Below are 17,661 nucleotides of genomic sequence, written 5' to 3'. Positions count from 1 at the left end.
TATACATTACAAACCACATTGACACAATTGTAGTTGTAAACATTATACATCACTTGTAATCTATCTGGTCATTGTCAGTCAGACACACATAGCTCATTCAAATCCTGCCTTCTTTTAAACCTCATTCCTCCTCTGCATACTCCCACAATTCCCATTTTTCCCATGTAATTTGCTCCTACCCTTTTCAAAATATCCCACTTCCAGTTGTTTTATCTCTGTTACAATATTCGCTGTTTTTAGAAAAGTTGGTGTAGACTTTGATTTCCATTTTTAAGTAATTGCTTTTTTGACAGCCATCATAATTAGACTAAGCAAGGTCTTACTATGTCTAGGCAATTCCAATTCTATATTATAGCTCAAAAAATCATTTCCTTATTTTCATCAATTTGCTCACCCAGTAGCTCTGACAAATCAGTCTGCAGGGAATCTTTAAAGTCTCCCAACTCATTACAATCCCAGAAAATATGTTCCCAGTTACCTCTTTCTTCTGCATCACACCTCCAACATTTGCTCTCTACCTGAGGAAAAATTTGTCTACATGGGGTATAAAAATACCTATGTAAACACTTCCAAGCAAAGATCCTAAACCTTTCAGACTTTATTGCATATTTTGGCTACATACATATATCTAAACTGGTATTTAGTAATCTGTGTGTCATATGGTGGAAAGATTGTCACCTGTTTTCCACCATTGCCACAATTTTGTTCTCTGTCCTTTTCAGAAGATCTACCGATGAAGGGTTCAGCATAATGCAATGAAAAATATCAAAAGTCAGCAGGTCACAAGCGGCTGATGATTAACCTCATTAATTTATTTCATAACATGACCAAAGAAGTGTAATGTGGTTATGCAATAAATACAGGATATCTGGACCAGGCCAGGTTGATACAATTCCTCATATAGACATGTTAATTTGAATATAAATTTGTATTTTCTGCAGTGGATTGCTAACTAGTTGTCTTTAAGTGACAATGTGTGCACCTACAAAGTTGATGACTCTGTGGAAAGTTGCCCTGCACAAACCACTGATATAAGTCAAACGTGTTAGATGTGGGAATCATAGTAACAACCTGGGTGATGTACAGAATCATTATAAATAATACTCTCTGCATTTCATACCAACTGACATTTAATGGAGTGGAATCCCTTCCAATTGATGTACAGCATGCTATGTGAGCAGAGTGAAACTTCTAGAAATGTGGGTGTAGTCAATGGACCCCAGAAGCTTAGGGAGAGGATATATGTCATAGAATGCCCACATATTTTTCTCAATAAAGACAAAAATGTATTAAAGCTTATACCTTTTTCTGCTAACAGCTGTTGTCAAATATGCCATTCTGTGGGAATGAAATATTCTCTTCCACATGCTGTAGCATAATGTGAAGTAAGTGGTGCAGTACTTGAGAGGGATCATGCAATCCCAAATAAAACCAAGACCCAATCCTCCAAAGGCAGACGTCTTGTCTGGTGGACCCCAGCCATAAACAAACTATACAATAGAAGGAGGAAGCTACTAAATGATAGAGCAAAATCCCAAAAAGGGAAGGCATCTCTGATCAGTATTAGCAAAAAACTACGGGCACTCATAAAATCATCTAAGGCCAGATTCGAGAGAAAAATTGCACAGGACACTAAGGATAATCACAAGGCTTTCTTTAGTTATGTTAGGAACCTGGGTGGGAATTCCCAGATATGCTCCAAAATGACAAAAAATACACCGAACCCACAGACATTGCCAACATCCTAGCTGACAGGTTCAGCGCAAACTTCTCCAACCCCTCCCCACCAAAAGGGCAAATATCTATCCCAGCAGAGTGCTGCCCCCCTGACATCTCAGATGCTCAGATAAGAGCCGTCCTCTCCAAAGCAAAAAACACAGCATCAATGGGACCAGACGGTGTCCCGGGCTGCGTCCTACATGAACTCCAAGAAGACCTAAACCCAAACATAAAACTACTGTTCAATCTCAGCCTTACTACAGGATACGTACCCAAAGAGTGGCGTACAGCAACAGTGGTCCCTCTCCACAAAGGTGGTGCCTCTACAGATCCTGGAAACTATCGCCCCATAAGCCTGACTAGCTTGGTCTGCAAAGCTATGGAAAGGATCATCATGGACCTCATAAATAAAGATATTAGGGACCTACAGACACTGGATCCTACCCAGTTCGGCTTTGTTAAGGGCTGATCCTGCCTCTTAAACCTGGTTTATTTCTTTGAAACAGTCACCAAGGCCATTGATGAGGGGAAGGTGGTCTACACAGCCTACCTGGACCTCGCAAAAGCCTTCGATACAATACCCCACTCAGGCATTATAGATAAGCTCATCAGCTTAAATATAAACCCCTATGTCACTAGATGGGTTGCAAACTGGCTCAAGGACAGAATCCATATGGTTAGAATTGCTGGAGCCATGTCAGACTCCAAACCAGTTACAAGTGGCGTCCCACAAGGCTCAGTCCTGGGACCTCTCTTGTTCGGTATATATTTCTCGGAGGTACAGGCCAACACGGAAGGACTGTGGCTGACCAAGTTCGCAGATGACTGCAAACTGGGTGCCATAATAGACTCTCCAGCCGACACAAGCATCCTCCAAAAGGGCCTCATAGAAACAAACAACTGGTGCCAGAGCCATGGCCTCAAGCTAAATGCCAAAAAGTGTATAGTCATCCCCTTTGGCAAAAACAAAGTGCCAACAAATTACCACATAGGTGGTAATCCATTAAGTACAGAAGAAGTAATTAGGGACCAGGGGACCCAAGTTGATAGCAGTCTCTCATTTGACAACCACGTGGCCAAAGTGGTCAGAAAAACATTTTATATAGTCCACCTAATCATGAAGGGATTCACATCTAGATCAGGGGAGGTCATCGTGCCTCTTTACTCATCCCTCATCAGGCCCATAATTGAGGACAATGCCCCTTTTGGGATGTACCTTACCAGACACCTGCAGCAACTGGAAAGACCCCAAAAGTACCTCACCAAGAGGATCAAAGGGCTCAAACAGATGCCATATGCTGCCCGGTTAAAGAAACTCCAGCTCTACAAAGTGGCATACCGCCTGTTCAGGGGTGATCTGTGCCTGACGTATAAAGCCATGTCCAACCTGGAATTAATGGACATGCTGCACCTCAGAAAATCCAAATCCCATCGAGCTACGCGCTCGAGAGACTTGAACCTCAGCACTGAAATAAATAGGACATGCTGGAGGGACAGATTCATAATCCAGAGGCTCCCTTCACTCTGGAATAAAATCCCAGTCCAGGTTAGGCAGAGTCCCTCATTGACTTTCTTCAAGAGGAATCTTGATGAGTGGATGGGAGATCGTAGGTTTAACCAGGGTATCACTTCTGTGTCACTGTTAGACAGAGGCACAGTATACTAACCTCGCAAAAGGGCATAGCAAAATTAATTTAAAATGGGTGGCGAAAGCCAAACACATTCTGGCCAGGCTTATAAATGCCCTAGGGCAGATAGCCTAGTATGAACCTATGAACCTATACCTGCAAAAAGCTTAGCATGCTCCTGTTGAACACTGCCGCGTCCCTGAATTGAAGATGGTTAATGCTACAAAGACTTCAGTGTCCACTGGCTGACAATGTCCTGGCTGTAATGATGATGGCAAGTTAGATTCTGGTAGACTCACCTATGATGCAGAAGGCAACAGAACACAACATCATGGACACTGACTCTGATGGCAGTCACTAACTTATGGTGTTAAGCTAATAAAGACACTACTGCTAGCACCTTACTGCAACAAATATTCCTGTAAAACAGCAAATCCTTTGCAGTCATAATGGTGGATCACAGTGACTTATCTCGCAAGTTGTATACATTTCTGAATGGCTCCATAGTATTTTATTTTTGTTATTTGCATATGTCATGGCTCTTATTTGCATATTAACCCTCATTTACATCTCATTATTTGATAATTTGCATGTAATGCACATCAAGCTATTTTTCTCAGTGTACAGTCAGGCTCTATATCTTCACAAACTGCCTTATTTTTGTTTGTTGTTAGCCACGCTGTTTCAAATAATGCATTATACTAATAGTGTCTACATATGACCTATAATGTATGTTAAAATATAGCTTATATAAAATTAATTTTCATTCATGTGCCCTCAAGCTAATTGATTCTTATGATGTCACTGTTTCTATGAAGTACTGTTTCTCTCAATGTTTTATGATTACTGAGTCTAATTTTTCATTGATTGTATTGCAACATCATTACGTGGATGCTTCTATATGGTAGTTTATTATTCTGAATATTCTGATGACAATTGACCGCCCTATATTATTAACTATGCTGCAATGTTTTTATTGTACTCACATCTGCTATTCTCTCCTAGGTCATGGTTGAAAAGGGTCAGTGGACTAGTTCATTTAGTTAACAAATGCAAAATAAGTAAAGTGCATAATTAATTTAAAGATATAAATGACTTTGCAAACAGTCTCCAAGAATGTGAAACAACTTGGGTACAATGAGAGTTGTTAACATGCAGCAAGCATACATAAGCAATGGAGAAAGGAAAGAAGATACATGTATAAAAAAAGAATGAAAAATGTATAAAAAATTTAAGAAAATGGCAATAGTATATCTCTTTATACCATGGTAGCTAGCATTTAGAAATACCCAAGCCAACAACTGGATAAAGTGGCTAAAACTAGCAACATTTTTGTACCTAAAATGAAGCCAAATTTTTCATGGACCAGTATGAGAAAAATTCCAGATTAGTAGCTTGTCACCTCAGACAAAGAGATGCAAGGTCAATACAAGAATGCATATTTTGAAATCTTATCAGTTCACAAGCTATTCTGAGTGAAAGTAGGGTTGTCAACCATCAGGAATTCTTCTGGACTTTCTGAAATTAAAGGACACTGTCCAGAAAATGGAGACTGCCTTCTCTAGACAGCATATTATCTGGAAAAAATAAACTCATTTATCTACAGGTGAGTCCTTGAGCAGCCAAGTGCTGTGGATTGTGCAGAACACTCCACATTTAACATCGACTTAGCCCACTTTTGAACAGTGTGCTTGAAATTCTAAATTGCAGTACTAGGACCCTGAGTATGTGAGAATGTACATATATATGAGAGTGAGAAAGAGATTGATTGCGTTATTTTACACTCAAGGAGCTGTTTAGCGAGTGTAAAAAAATAAAACAGAAACAAATGTGTGCGTGTGTGTATGTCTGTTTATGTTTCTGTCTGCATGTGTGAGTGAATGTGTGTATGAAAGAAGAAGAGATTGTGTGTGTGAGACATTGAGAGAGACAGAGAGCAAGAGAGTGAGACGAAAGCAGAAGAGACTGTGTGCTTTAGAAGGAATGAAGAGTGAGAGAGAATAAGCGATCCCCTGGCAGCAGTTATGATGTTTTCCCATAACTCTCAACCTCTTACAGCATGAAATGTGGAAAAAGCTATAAATAACAGGCAAAAAAGGACCAAAAATAGGGACACTTTTTAAATATTGCTCTTACAAACTTAGAAAGTAGAACAACAGGTTTTGCATTAGCATGAATTTTATTCACTCTAAGTCTGAAACTCAAATAACTGTCATTATTTTCTGAGTACAGCCCTCAATGATTTGCCAGAAAACAATAATTTTATGAAAAGCAGACCAAAAATATGAGGTAAAAATCTGCAGTTGAGAGGCATGGGTCTGTCTACCCCTCCTCTTAGCTCAAGGTATCTGGAGTAGCCTAAAATTAACAAGAGACAAAGGTTCAGAATAGGAACATATTTTAATTATTTTGTGCACTGAAGTGTGTGTGTGTGTGTGTGTGTGTGTGTGTGTGTGTGTGTGTGTGTGTGTGTGTGTGAGAGAGAGAAAGGGAGGGAGGGGGAGATCAACCACTGACAGCAGCAGTGAAGAGGCTGGCGTGCCTCTGGACCCATCAGCTGAGAAAATCTGGATAAAGCCTAAAATAAAGGGGGGGACAAAGGCTGAAAATTAGGAACAGATTTGAATTATTGCTTTTATAATATTACAATCTTGCTTAATTAAAAGGATTTCTGTTATCATGAATTTTCTGAAGGAAATAATATTCTGAAACTCAAAGGTATGTCGTTATTTAGTGACTTCAATCTCCAGTGACTGGCAACAAACCAAACATTTTAGGAGTATGGGACCAAAAAATAAATACTTAGATATTTTTAAAAGTGTTATACTTTGGATGTAAAATGCTTCCTTCAACACGATGTACATATATTACAGCAAGTCGTAAACATTAGGCAGAGAAACTATTTTACATCAAAAATATATAAAAAAATAATATAGTAATAAAAAATAAAAAAGTAAATGCACCAATTTTACAGACACCCCATTCTCTAAGCACAATAATGCCCTCCAGGGCATACATATAATCTCACACATGCACACTCATACACACACACAAAATAAAGGAGACATGCACACATACATATAGTTGTGTGTGTGTGTGTGTGTATTTGTGTGCATACACATACAAAGAGATGCAGAGGCAAATATACTGTGTCCCTCACATACACTGAAACTCAGATGAACACATATAGACACACACATGTTGTGTGTGTGTGTATGATCCTTGGCTGGGGTGCCTTTTGTGTGGAGTCTGCATGTCCTCCCTGTGGTCGCGTGGGTTTCATCCGGGAGCTCTGATTTCCTCTCACATACCAAAGACATACTGTAGGTGGATTGGACACTTTAAATTGGCCCTAGGTGTGAGTGAGTGAGTGAGTGAGTGAGTGAGTGAGTGAGTGAGTGAGTGAGTGTGTGTGTGTGTGTGTGTGTGTGTGTGTGTGTGTGTGTGTGTGTGTGTGTGTGTGTGTGTGTGTGTGTGTGTGTGTGTGTCTGTATGCCTTCTGTGGAAGGTTGGGTGCTGGGCTGGCAACGTGACACCATAAAACTTTACTGCCAATCATGAGTGGACAGGTGATGGGCTGTGGCGACCCCTAACTGGAAAAAGCCAGAAGAAGAAGATATATATATATATATATATATATATATATATATATATATATATATATATATATATATATATACATGTCAAGCAGAGCACCTCTTTAGCCCTCTTCAAAAGGAACCATGATGGTTGGATGGGAGATAGGAAATTCCCCCCGGGGATCATGACAGTCACCCTGCTAGACAAGGATCCAAGGAAGTAAATATTGTGGGAAGAAATAGCCAGGGAATTGTTATGGCTCTGCTTGTATAGGCCCTAGGGCCGATAGCCTAGTACCAACCTATGAACCTATGTATACATATACATATGTGCGTGTGTGTAGATATAGTATATATATATATATATATATATATATATATATATATATATATATATATATATATATATATATATATATATATATATATATATATATATATATATATATATATGTGTATATATATATATATATATATATATATATATATATATATATATATATATACATATACATACAATGCATGATACAGCATAGTTTTGCAGATGTGCATATGCAACAGATGGGTGTATTAAATGTTTGGTAGATGGCTGTATGTGGGTTATAACAGCACTAGGATGAATAAAAAAAGAGACAGGATTGTGATTGGGCTAGATTATGAAGTGTCTCAAAAATTAGAGCTTGAAGTTAACCTAACTTTAGAAAAGGCAATACAGATAGTCATGGAGGTTATTTATTTTACATGTCACTATACAGATAGTCATGGAGGTTATTTATTTTGCATGTCAGGTACCAAAATTACATGCATTTTGCTTTCACGTACATGTCCAGAATTTTTTAAATGAAAAGTTGGCAACCCTAGGCTATATATTAGTTTTACAGTTGTTTGTAGTTTGTACTAGTTACAGCCGAGTGACGTCTCCAGGCGTTTCTGCAGTTACCTACTACTGCGCTTCTAGGCATCAAATATTGCCTGTTCATATTTGCATTAATATTTCCAAAACCATGCTACATACAAGGTATCAGAATATTTTATCTTGAAGCATGCATGATGGCAAACACAATTGTACTGATATATGACCTCTATCAATTAGTATTTGGTAGAACTGTAAGGTGATAACTTCATTTTTTCTAGGCTGAAGCCACACCCACTGGGAGTTACAGGTGCACACTTAAAAGAACTCTACTGGAGGGAATGAGTTAAACTCTCACGGTGCTCAATTAGAAGTGAATGAAATAATAACTGTTGCCACTAGAGTGGAAACTCACAAACCAGAAGGACTTTTGGCAGACCGTATAAAGTTCCTGGAAGATTCTGGCCCAGTTATATTTCAATCCCTCCTGGAAGATGAAGTAAAAAAGCATCCTGCCATGATGAGTGCATTATAGTGTTGTTATAGTCTTACAAAAAACTAGGGCAAAGTAATAAACTCAGTGGGAATTGCAAATTCATTTAATTAACCTCACTACCTAATAAAATATGCCCAAAAGGTTTGTACTGTAGCCTTAAGGAAATGTTTAAAGAACTTATGTGTGTGCCTGTACAAGAACATTATTTGGCATTATCTTGCAGTTCAGAGTTTGTTACCCTCAATTGTTGTCTACAATCATTATGATTCTGAGCAACTTATTCTGAACAAGTTACGTAAACTGCCAGTGTTCTTGGGGATCCCTAAAGAGAGAAATGTGTGTTTGTATAATTTAATTGGATAGGAAATGGCATTTTTACTTGAAGCAAGATTAAAAAGCAAGCCAGCTTTGACACTCTTAAGTGCAAACAAGAAATTGCAGCTATGTTCAAAGTCACAGGAAAACAATATTTCTCAAAAATCCATGACCATAGAGTTTGAAACACAACCTTTGTTAGCATGACCTCAAAAATGTATTATTTGAATCAGAGTACAGTAGTTAGAATTATTATTAAAATTTCTTCTTTCAGTCTTTCTTTCTTTCCTTCTATCCATTTGATATGTTGTAAAAAACTTACTTGAAAATTAACAAATAATATACAATTGCACAAATATACATTAAAATTTACAGTATACAGCTGAACACACATGCACGTAAGATACATAAATGTAGTAGCACCTTGTGTAATTCTTTCTTTTTTACTCAAATATTTTTTTTTTATTTTCTGATGAATAATCAGGTAACAAATTCTTAAACATAAACTGATAAATTAAACAGTTTTAACTATATACAATATGTACAATGGCCTGACAATAATGAAATAAACATAAACATTGAATAATACATTCCTAAATAAATAAGTAAATAAATGCATAGCTGATAGAATTTATTAAGAAGAGGAAGAATCCATTTGCAGAATTCCATAAGAGTTATAACTTTCTTCCAAGGATTTTTAATGAGAGATCTGCGATATATTCTGTATTCTTTGACTTAAGTTTCCTTTAGTGCTGACTCTTTCAGTAAGGATAAAAAGTCATCCAGGAATGGTAGTTGAATTCCATTTCTGGTAATGCATTTCCTGGCAATTCCAAGTATTGACCATAGTAGAAACATATAATCTTTATTTAAAAGAAGGCCATCATTAACAGTAAATAAAATTTAGGTTTCGCTAATGAAAACGGATCAGAAAACAAAGCTTTCAGAAAGTCATCTATGTCACTTCAAAATTGCTTTAGCAAATGACAGTCATAAAAATATGCAACCAATCTGTTTTACAGATCGGCAAACATCTCCAACATAAGAGGCTCTCAGGTTTACAAAATTAAGCTATCTTATTTGGAGTTAGAAAAACCCTATGTAAAAATTTCCTTGTGAATATACTCCAGTATTGTGACCATGATGTAAATTTTCTTGAGATAAAAAAGGCATATGCCCCATAGTAATATGATGCCAAGATTTGTGTTGTGGTTTTGCTGTGTAATTTACTAAACCTTTATATAATTTTGAAGTGATATTTTGTATATTGGAAATTTTATATAAGATTTCATATAGATAGGTTAATAATTTAGGTTTATATTTAGAGATTTAATTTTGCAAATATCTTGAAAATAAAGTATTATGCTTTGTAAAAGTAGCCAATCTTGAGATGATAAGTTAAAATCATTCATAAGTTGCTGTATGTGTACTACCTTATGGTCTTTAATGCAGTGGTACCAGCAAATGCAATTTTTTGCTTCCCAAAAAGTAAATATATTTTTGTATATCTTATCAGAAAAATTATTTGTAATATTAAAGGGTGTTAAAAGTTCAAGCCAAATTTTAATGTCAACATTAGCATTAATAAATTTCCTAAAATTATTAAAAATAAAGTTAATAGAATTAAATTTAGTAGGTTTAGAGCTATTGTACTGTGTGATGTAACAGAGAAAGAACCACATTTTTACGCTGATTATTTAGGGAAAGCTTAGTTAAGAAATTATTTTCATTTAATAGGATGGTTAAATGTAATGTTTTCCAATTAGAGATATAATTTGGATTTATCAAATTCAAAATTACCTTAAATATTGAGGCTTTGATATAAGTTTCAATATCTGGAAAATGTATCCCTCCTTAATTCCTTTGTCTAATATGATGTGAAAAAGCAATTTTCTATCTATTAGGGGACCAGAGAAAAGTGAATAAAAGTTTATTTATATCCTTGATGAAATTATTTTCAGGTGAAGTAAAAAATAGTTTGATGTAAATATAATATTTTGGGAAGAAGAATCATGTTTAATAACTGTAATCTATCCTCAAACAGATAAATATTTCATTCCATTTATCTGTGTAACTTTTTATTATATTATTATAATTGGTTGTCATTGTCTTCCTTATGGTGTTACATAAAACAATACCTAAATAATCAAGGAGAATGTGCTTGTTGTCCAATAATGTAACTTTTATATATTTGTGTTTTTTTCTTTTTGTTTAGTAACAAGTATTTAGATTTTAGTTTATTAAATTGTAGGTCATAAACTGGTTGGACATTTTTTATTAAATATTTTAATTCTGATAGAGTTACTTCTGAATTAGATAGTGTTAGTAAAATATCATCTGCAAATAGCATAATTTTAGAGCAGTATTGATTATATATATATATATATATATATATATATATATATATATATATATATATATAAATATCATTCATTTTGGAGTTGTTTCTTATTAATATTGAAAAAATCTCAATAGGAAGTGCAAACAGAATAGGAGACAAAGGGCAATCATGCTTAGTACATTTTGTTAAAGCAATAGGTTCAAAAGGAATAGGTTCTAAAGTAAAAGGACCTAATTTAACATAAGTGTAATGCTTTTTCATAAGGTAAGGAGTATAATGGAATATTTTGTAAATAGTAAGTGACAATATAGTAGCAATTATAGGAAGCATGTATGAATATGTAACACAATATGTACATAATGTAACTGATAGTTGAGCATTTCATATTCTAGAAGCATAAAGAAGAGCATATCACACATCAGAAAAGTATAAGCATATTTTAGATACAAGTGCAGATTTTTTTGTGAGGGATGAGGTTTGTAAAGGTTGATTTATTGAGTTGTGGCTAAGGGAGATTAAGTATGGACTACAGTATTGTTAGAGGAACTTAAAGATGAGGGTGCAGTAGTGATGAGCTATAAGAAGCAAGGTCCTATGTTACCACACAGGGAAAATACATTTAGCTGGACTGTAGGCTGTCAGAGATTTACAGTATTTCTCTGGTGGAGAGATCTGGATATTGTTGAAGTATGATTTCAGTGAGGCCTTGAAGAGTTTGGATTTACTGAGCTGCCAAATGGATGTGGGTATTGAGTGCCATATTAGAGCAATATATCTAGAGTAAAGGGGGTCACAGAAGCAGCTTTATCAGGGAGTGACACTTTTCAGGAATGTGTCAATAGAATATAGTTTTCTATTGAGAGTATACCATTGAAAAACATTCTTAAGGGATGGATATCTTTCTAGGACTGAGGTTATTTGAGTATTTTGGCCAAATGAGTTATTTTATTAAATAACAGTGATGTGTTTTTTGTTTTCATTGATAACAACGTTAGTTATTTTATTGTAACACTGCTCAAGTTTTGCAAGCACAGTGAATGCAAATTTCTGAAGATAGGGGGCAGCATATCAAATTGTGGGAAGTAAGCAGGCATTCACTATGCATTTATAAGTACACTTCATTTAGTAGGATTTTTCTCTGTATAGCACTCCAAGATTTTGGTTTGTTTTCTTAAATACCTGTAGGACATGGAAGTCAAATTTTAGATTTTTAACAATGGTGACACTAAGTGTTTTATGTGAGAAATAGATTCAATGATGGTATCAGTAGAGGAAACAAGGGTGGCATTAGTGTTATTATTAGAGTACAACTTGAGGGCCAACTTCATAAGTTTACCCTTTTTAGGTTTTAGTTCAAATCCTGAGAGATGACTTTCTTGGCATCAATGTCTTGAACATACAATAAGGGTTATGGTTGATGAGATACAATCAAAATTGTTTGTAATGCATGGGGTGCTACCTGCACTATGTATCAGTTAAAGAAAAAATGTAGGAATGCAAATTGTTTTAGCGGATTTCAAAGACTTTGAAAGCCAGCAAAACACTTGGCACTACCATACACACAGCAGGCAAACATTAAGTGTGAAGAATGAAGGGCTTTAAAATCTGCAGAGACTTCATTCTGTTATGCATTTTATTTATAAGTGTGGCAGAGTGAAGTCTTCAGTAGCATTTAAAACTGTTTTACCTTCTGGCACTCCTCACTGCCAGAAAGCACTGCTAGCTGTTAATCTCTAGAGTGCAACCTGACCTTAACAGTCTTGAGGAGTTTTTAAAAAAGGTTGCTACAAATGTAATTGTGATGACGTCCTATGTACTACATAATTATTAACATATGATATATGTATAATATTTCCAAAAAATAACTCAGATTTCTTCTTGTTCAGAGTATCTCCTTTGTTTTAAGAGCTATCTGTGACCCCTCTGGTAACTGGGCATGTGCGATGTTGTTCCACAAAATATCGAAGAGGACAATGCAGGTACCAGTGATAACTTCTGCAGCATTATGTAATATTTTATTAAAAAAACATGAAGTACCATATATGCTTTGTCTGGGTCACATTATAAATGAAACTATTAATATGGTATATATTCATAATCTTATATAAAAATGCACTTTGTCACTTACCTACCATGGTACTTTAGTCAGCAGACATTCCTGACCTGTGTGCTGAGCTGTACTGTAAAATGCTGTTCTACTATGATGTGGTTTGGACACTGCCTGAAAATTTTGCATAAAATATGCAAATATGCATACATATCATACTTATTGCTGAATATCTGAAAACTGCTGGCAATAAGACACCAGGTAGCAGTGAACTGTTTCATAGCCCTCTGTATGATTTGATTTCATGCTATGAAGTACAACATAAATGTCTTGTAGGGCAAAGAAGTAATAAATGTATTAATAATGTGCATATTCATTATTTGGAATTAAAATAAATCACAGTAACTCCCTTACTGAACATATAACTTCTGTCATGAGACATTCCTAAACTTTTGTGCTGACTTAACATATAACGTTCTGTTCCACAATGCTTGCAAGTGGATACTTCTTAAGATACTAATATACTTATGATAGTTATGCATATGTTATTACTGAACATGTGTACATATATGGGAAATCATGGTATATAAGATACCAGTCATCAGTGCCAAATTCAGAGCATTATTGTAGCACTTAAACTACTATACCTGCTTCTAATTAACCCAACCAAATGACCATACCATTGCTACTTCTCTAGTAACACTTAAACTTGCTTATCCCCTCTAATATCTCACACTAATGTATTTTTTAAATTACTCCTGCCTATCTTGTACACCAATCTTCCATCTGTAAATTCTCACTACAATGCTTTTATATTACTGTTTGTGAATATCAAAACAATTTTTATTATACAGACTGATACGCTATATATTCACTGAAACTGCATTATAAAATGTGTTATTGTAAATACTGATTGCATTAAATTTATTACCTTGTAGCTTTTCTCACCAAGCTTCCACTGAAAATGGGCACCTGTGCCAAGTCGGACTTTTCTAGTAAACCAATGTCAATAAATAAAGAGAAAAATGTGTATACTTCCCTTTGATACCATGATGTCTCATAGAAATATCTCCAGGTAAACATTGCAAATAAAAAATAATAATACTATAGTCCACTTTCAAAATTTCAAATGGAAATAAAGCACAGTATCTCACTTACAACATACCCCACTTAGTCCATAGTCTTTCCTGATCTTTTTGCTAACTTGGCCTGTGAAATTATGTTCCCCAGATCTTCTAAGCAGACATTGCCTAAGAAACCAGATAACTTACTCTGTCACTAAACACAATTGCACAAGTAAAGCCATCTACATGTCTTCTGTCAAAGTAATGTAACAAAGAAAGTTTGCCCGGAAGCAACTGCACGGCGCAGGGTAAACTAAATCAGAAAGAATAAGCCAGCAAAACTTGACCCAGTAAAAAGAATAAAGTTTAATTATTAAATCCAAAGGACAGCAGAAAAATTGCACAGACCGGTTTCGGCTGGTGTCACATACACAGCCTTCATCAGTGTAACACAGGCAAAGTCAAAGCTGTCATATAAATACACTCCACACAGTTGTGATTGGTCAATCCTAAAATTTGTCATTCAATCCTGGTGGGAAAAGACCACCTAATTTGATAATCCACTTTTTTTCTTTTGAATTTAACAAAGAATGCCAACCAGTTTTGTTAGATTTTTTGCCACGAATAATATCAATAACAGTAAAAAGAAAATATGCAGATGGATGTGTGAGTTGATGTTTATATAGTGCATTATTTAGTCTGCCTTTTTTGATATTACTAGTGTGCTCAGAGATTTGCAGCCTGAGTGGTCTAGAAGTTTGGCCTATATAAAAAGCCCCACATGTACACATGGCTAAATAAATTAGCCAATCAGAACTACAGTTTGCAAAGAACTTTATGTCATATACAATAGGGGAATTCCTACTTGTGAATTCCTTGGTTTTAGATATTTTGGGGCAATTGATACAGTGTCCACAGGGATAACATCCCACTGGAATAGTACCAGTAATGGTAGTTTGAATAGGTTCTAATCCTCCAATATCATGGGAATGTTTATAATGACTAAAAGTGCTGCCTAAATTTCTGCCTTTCCTAAAAGAGAACAAACATTTGGTAGGAACAATTGAAGATAAATCATTATCGTATAATAGGAGATTCCAGTGTCTGTGAATAGTCTGAATCAGAGCATCAGAATTTCTTCCATAGGTGGTAGTAAATCTGATGGGATGAACAGTTGAAACAGTATCAGATTTGTAGGTAAGTAAATCCTCCCTATTCATATGTCCATCTTTGTGTATTGCATCAAAAACATGGCCCATCTTATATCCCCTGGTCCTGAAATGGCTAGTCAAATCATTACTTTGTTCATGGTAGGATGTTTCATCAGAACAGATACGTTTAAGTCTGATGAACTGAGATTTTGGAATATTTTTAGATATATGTGGAGGGTGAAAGCTGGAAGCATGTAATATGGTGTTGTATTCTGTGTGTTTCCTGTGTACTTTGGTACCTAAAGTGTCATCAGATAATCTATTGATCAAGACATCAAGAAAAGTGATGTTGTCATGATCATAATGTAAAGTAAACTCAATACCCCATTGATTGTTGTTGAGATATGCCAGGAAATCAAACAACACATCTAGTTCACCCTTCCATACTGCCCAGCAATCATCAAGGTATCTTCTCCAGATATCAAGATGTTCTAAATAGATATTGTGTTCGGAGTTATAGATCAAATCTTTCTCCACATAGGCCATGAAAAGGTCCGCATAAATAGGTGCAAATGATGAGCCCATAGCGGTACCCTTAGTTTGCCAATAGCAAACATCTTGGTAGAAGAAAACATTATTATTCAAAACATATGAAGCCATATCCAAAAGAAATTCATTAAATTCACATGAGTATAATCCAGAGACATCCAACCAATAAGATAGAGCTTCTAAGCCCCCAGAGTGAGGAATGTTTGTATATAGTGCACTAACGTCAAAGGTGCACATCCACCAATCAGGATCCAGTTGTGTATCCATGATGATCTGTAGGAAATTGGTGGTGTCTCATAATCGTGAATGAATAAATGATAAAAGAGGTTTTAGTTTGTCAGTCAGAAAAAGGGAAAGGGGTTCGGTGATATAACCCCTGCCTGAAACAATAGGTCTTCCCGGGGGATGTGTGGGATCTTTATGTACCTTTGGTAAAAAGTAAATATATTGATTAGAGGAGTCATGGACTAACAATTGGTGCATAAGATTGGTATCAATAATACGAGCATCTTTGGCATGAGAAAGAAATTGTTCGATTTCATTTTGAAATCTGGAAGTGGGATTAATAACCATTTTAGCATAATATTTTTCATTGGACAATTGCCTAAGAGCTTCCTGGTTGTAATAATTCCAATCTAAAACAACAACAGCACCCCCTTTGTCTGCTGAGATGACTACAATGTCACGATTGTATTGAATATTTTTGATGGCCTGTTGTTCTTGAATAGTGATGTTGTTAGGTCGACAATCAGAAACAGATCGCACATAGTGAAGATCCTTAAGAATATTATTCTGAAATTGTGAAACAACAGGGTGCATAGGTGGATTAAATTGTGATTTGTGATATGTGAATTTGTCTAAAACACCAAAATTGTTAGTAGAACCAAAAAACATTCTTAGATTCAATAATCTACAAAAAGATACAACATCCTCTGCAAATGAATCTTCACTGACAAAAAAAACAGGGACAAATGTAAGACCTTTATTAAGAATGACGACTTCAGTAGGTGATAAAACATAACTTGACAAATTTAAAACATTGTTATGTAAAGGTAGGTCTACTTGGCCATGACATGGTGTAGTAAACCTTGAATGTCCATTATGGCCTTTGTGTTTCCTCCCCCCTCTTTTATACCTACTCCTAAAGGGGCACCAATTGCTGTTCTCTTGGGGGTGGGTGACCCGGAAGCTGTCGGCAACTCACTCTCAGGGCCTGAAGAAAGTTCCTCCGTGGAGGAACCAGTATCTGAAGTGTAATTATGCTTGAGAATAGATTTGGGTCTTTTCCTTTTCGAAGGACGGTTATGTTGGATATTAAATTTAACATGTTTGGTTACATTAAATGGATTATTGCCTTGATAGTCCGCCAAATCCCTATTGTATTTTTGAATTTTCTTTGTTTTGAGTTGGGTCTCCAAGTTATTTAAATCAGAAGCACCCTGTCAAGTTATTTAGCAAAGAAAGGTTCTTTTTCAAAAGATTTAACGTCATTGGCAAGGCCAAGGACTGTATTGACCTCCTTGTCAATTGTGCGCTCATAATAATTATTGAGTGCCTTAACAAAGGACATACTTGCTTGATGTTGGATTCCTGCCCATTCTTGTGATAATTCTTCATCTATGTCTGACACTAATGGCTGAATCCTTACCCTCAAACCCCGTGGGGTAATGTTTTTTGCAATATAAGCTTTAAACAACTTAGCGTGCCAGACATTCGATCTCAATATTCGCAAATGTTTATGAAGTTTATCAAATGCAAGGCTACAAGTGGTTTCGGACCCTATAGCTGCACCAGAATTTGTATCATCAGTAATAGAACCCAAACCAAATACACTCAAATCTTCTCTGTCAGAAGATAATCCAGATACTAGACTTATCAAATCCATTGTGAAGAGTGCTAGGGCAACCGGAAGAAAGACAA

Source organism: Protopterus annectens, chromosome 3.part0 (genome assembly GCF_019279795.1).
Source record: "Protopterus annectens isolate FY-2018-M chromosome 3.part0, PAN1.0, whole genome shotgun sequence".
NCBI lineage: Eukaryota > Metazoa > Chordata > Ceratodontiformes > Protopteridae > Protopterus > Protopterus annectens.
This window is presented reverse-complemented; position numbering follows the sequence as displayed.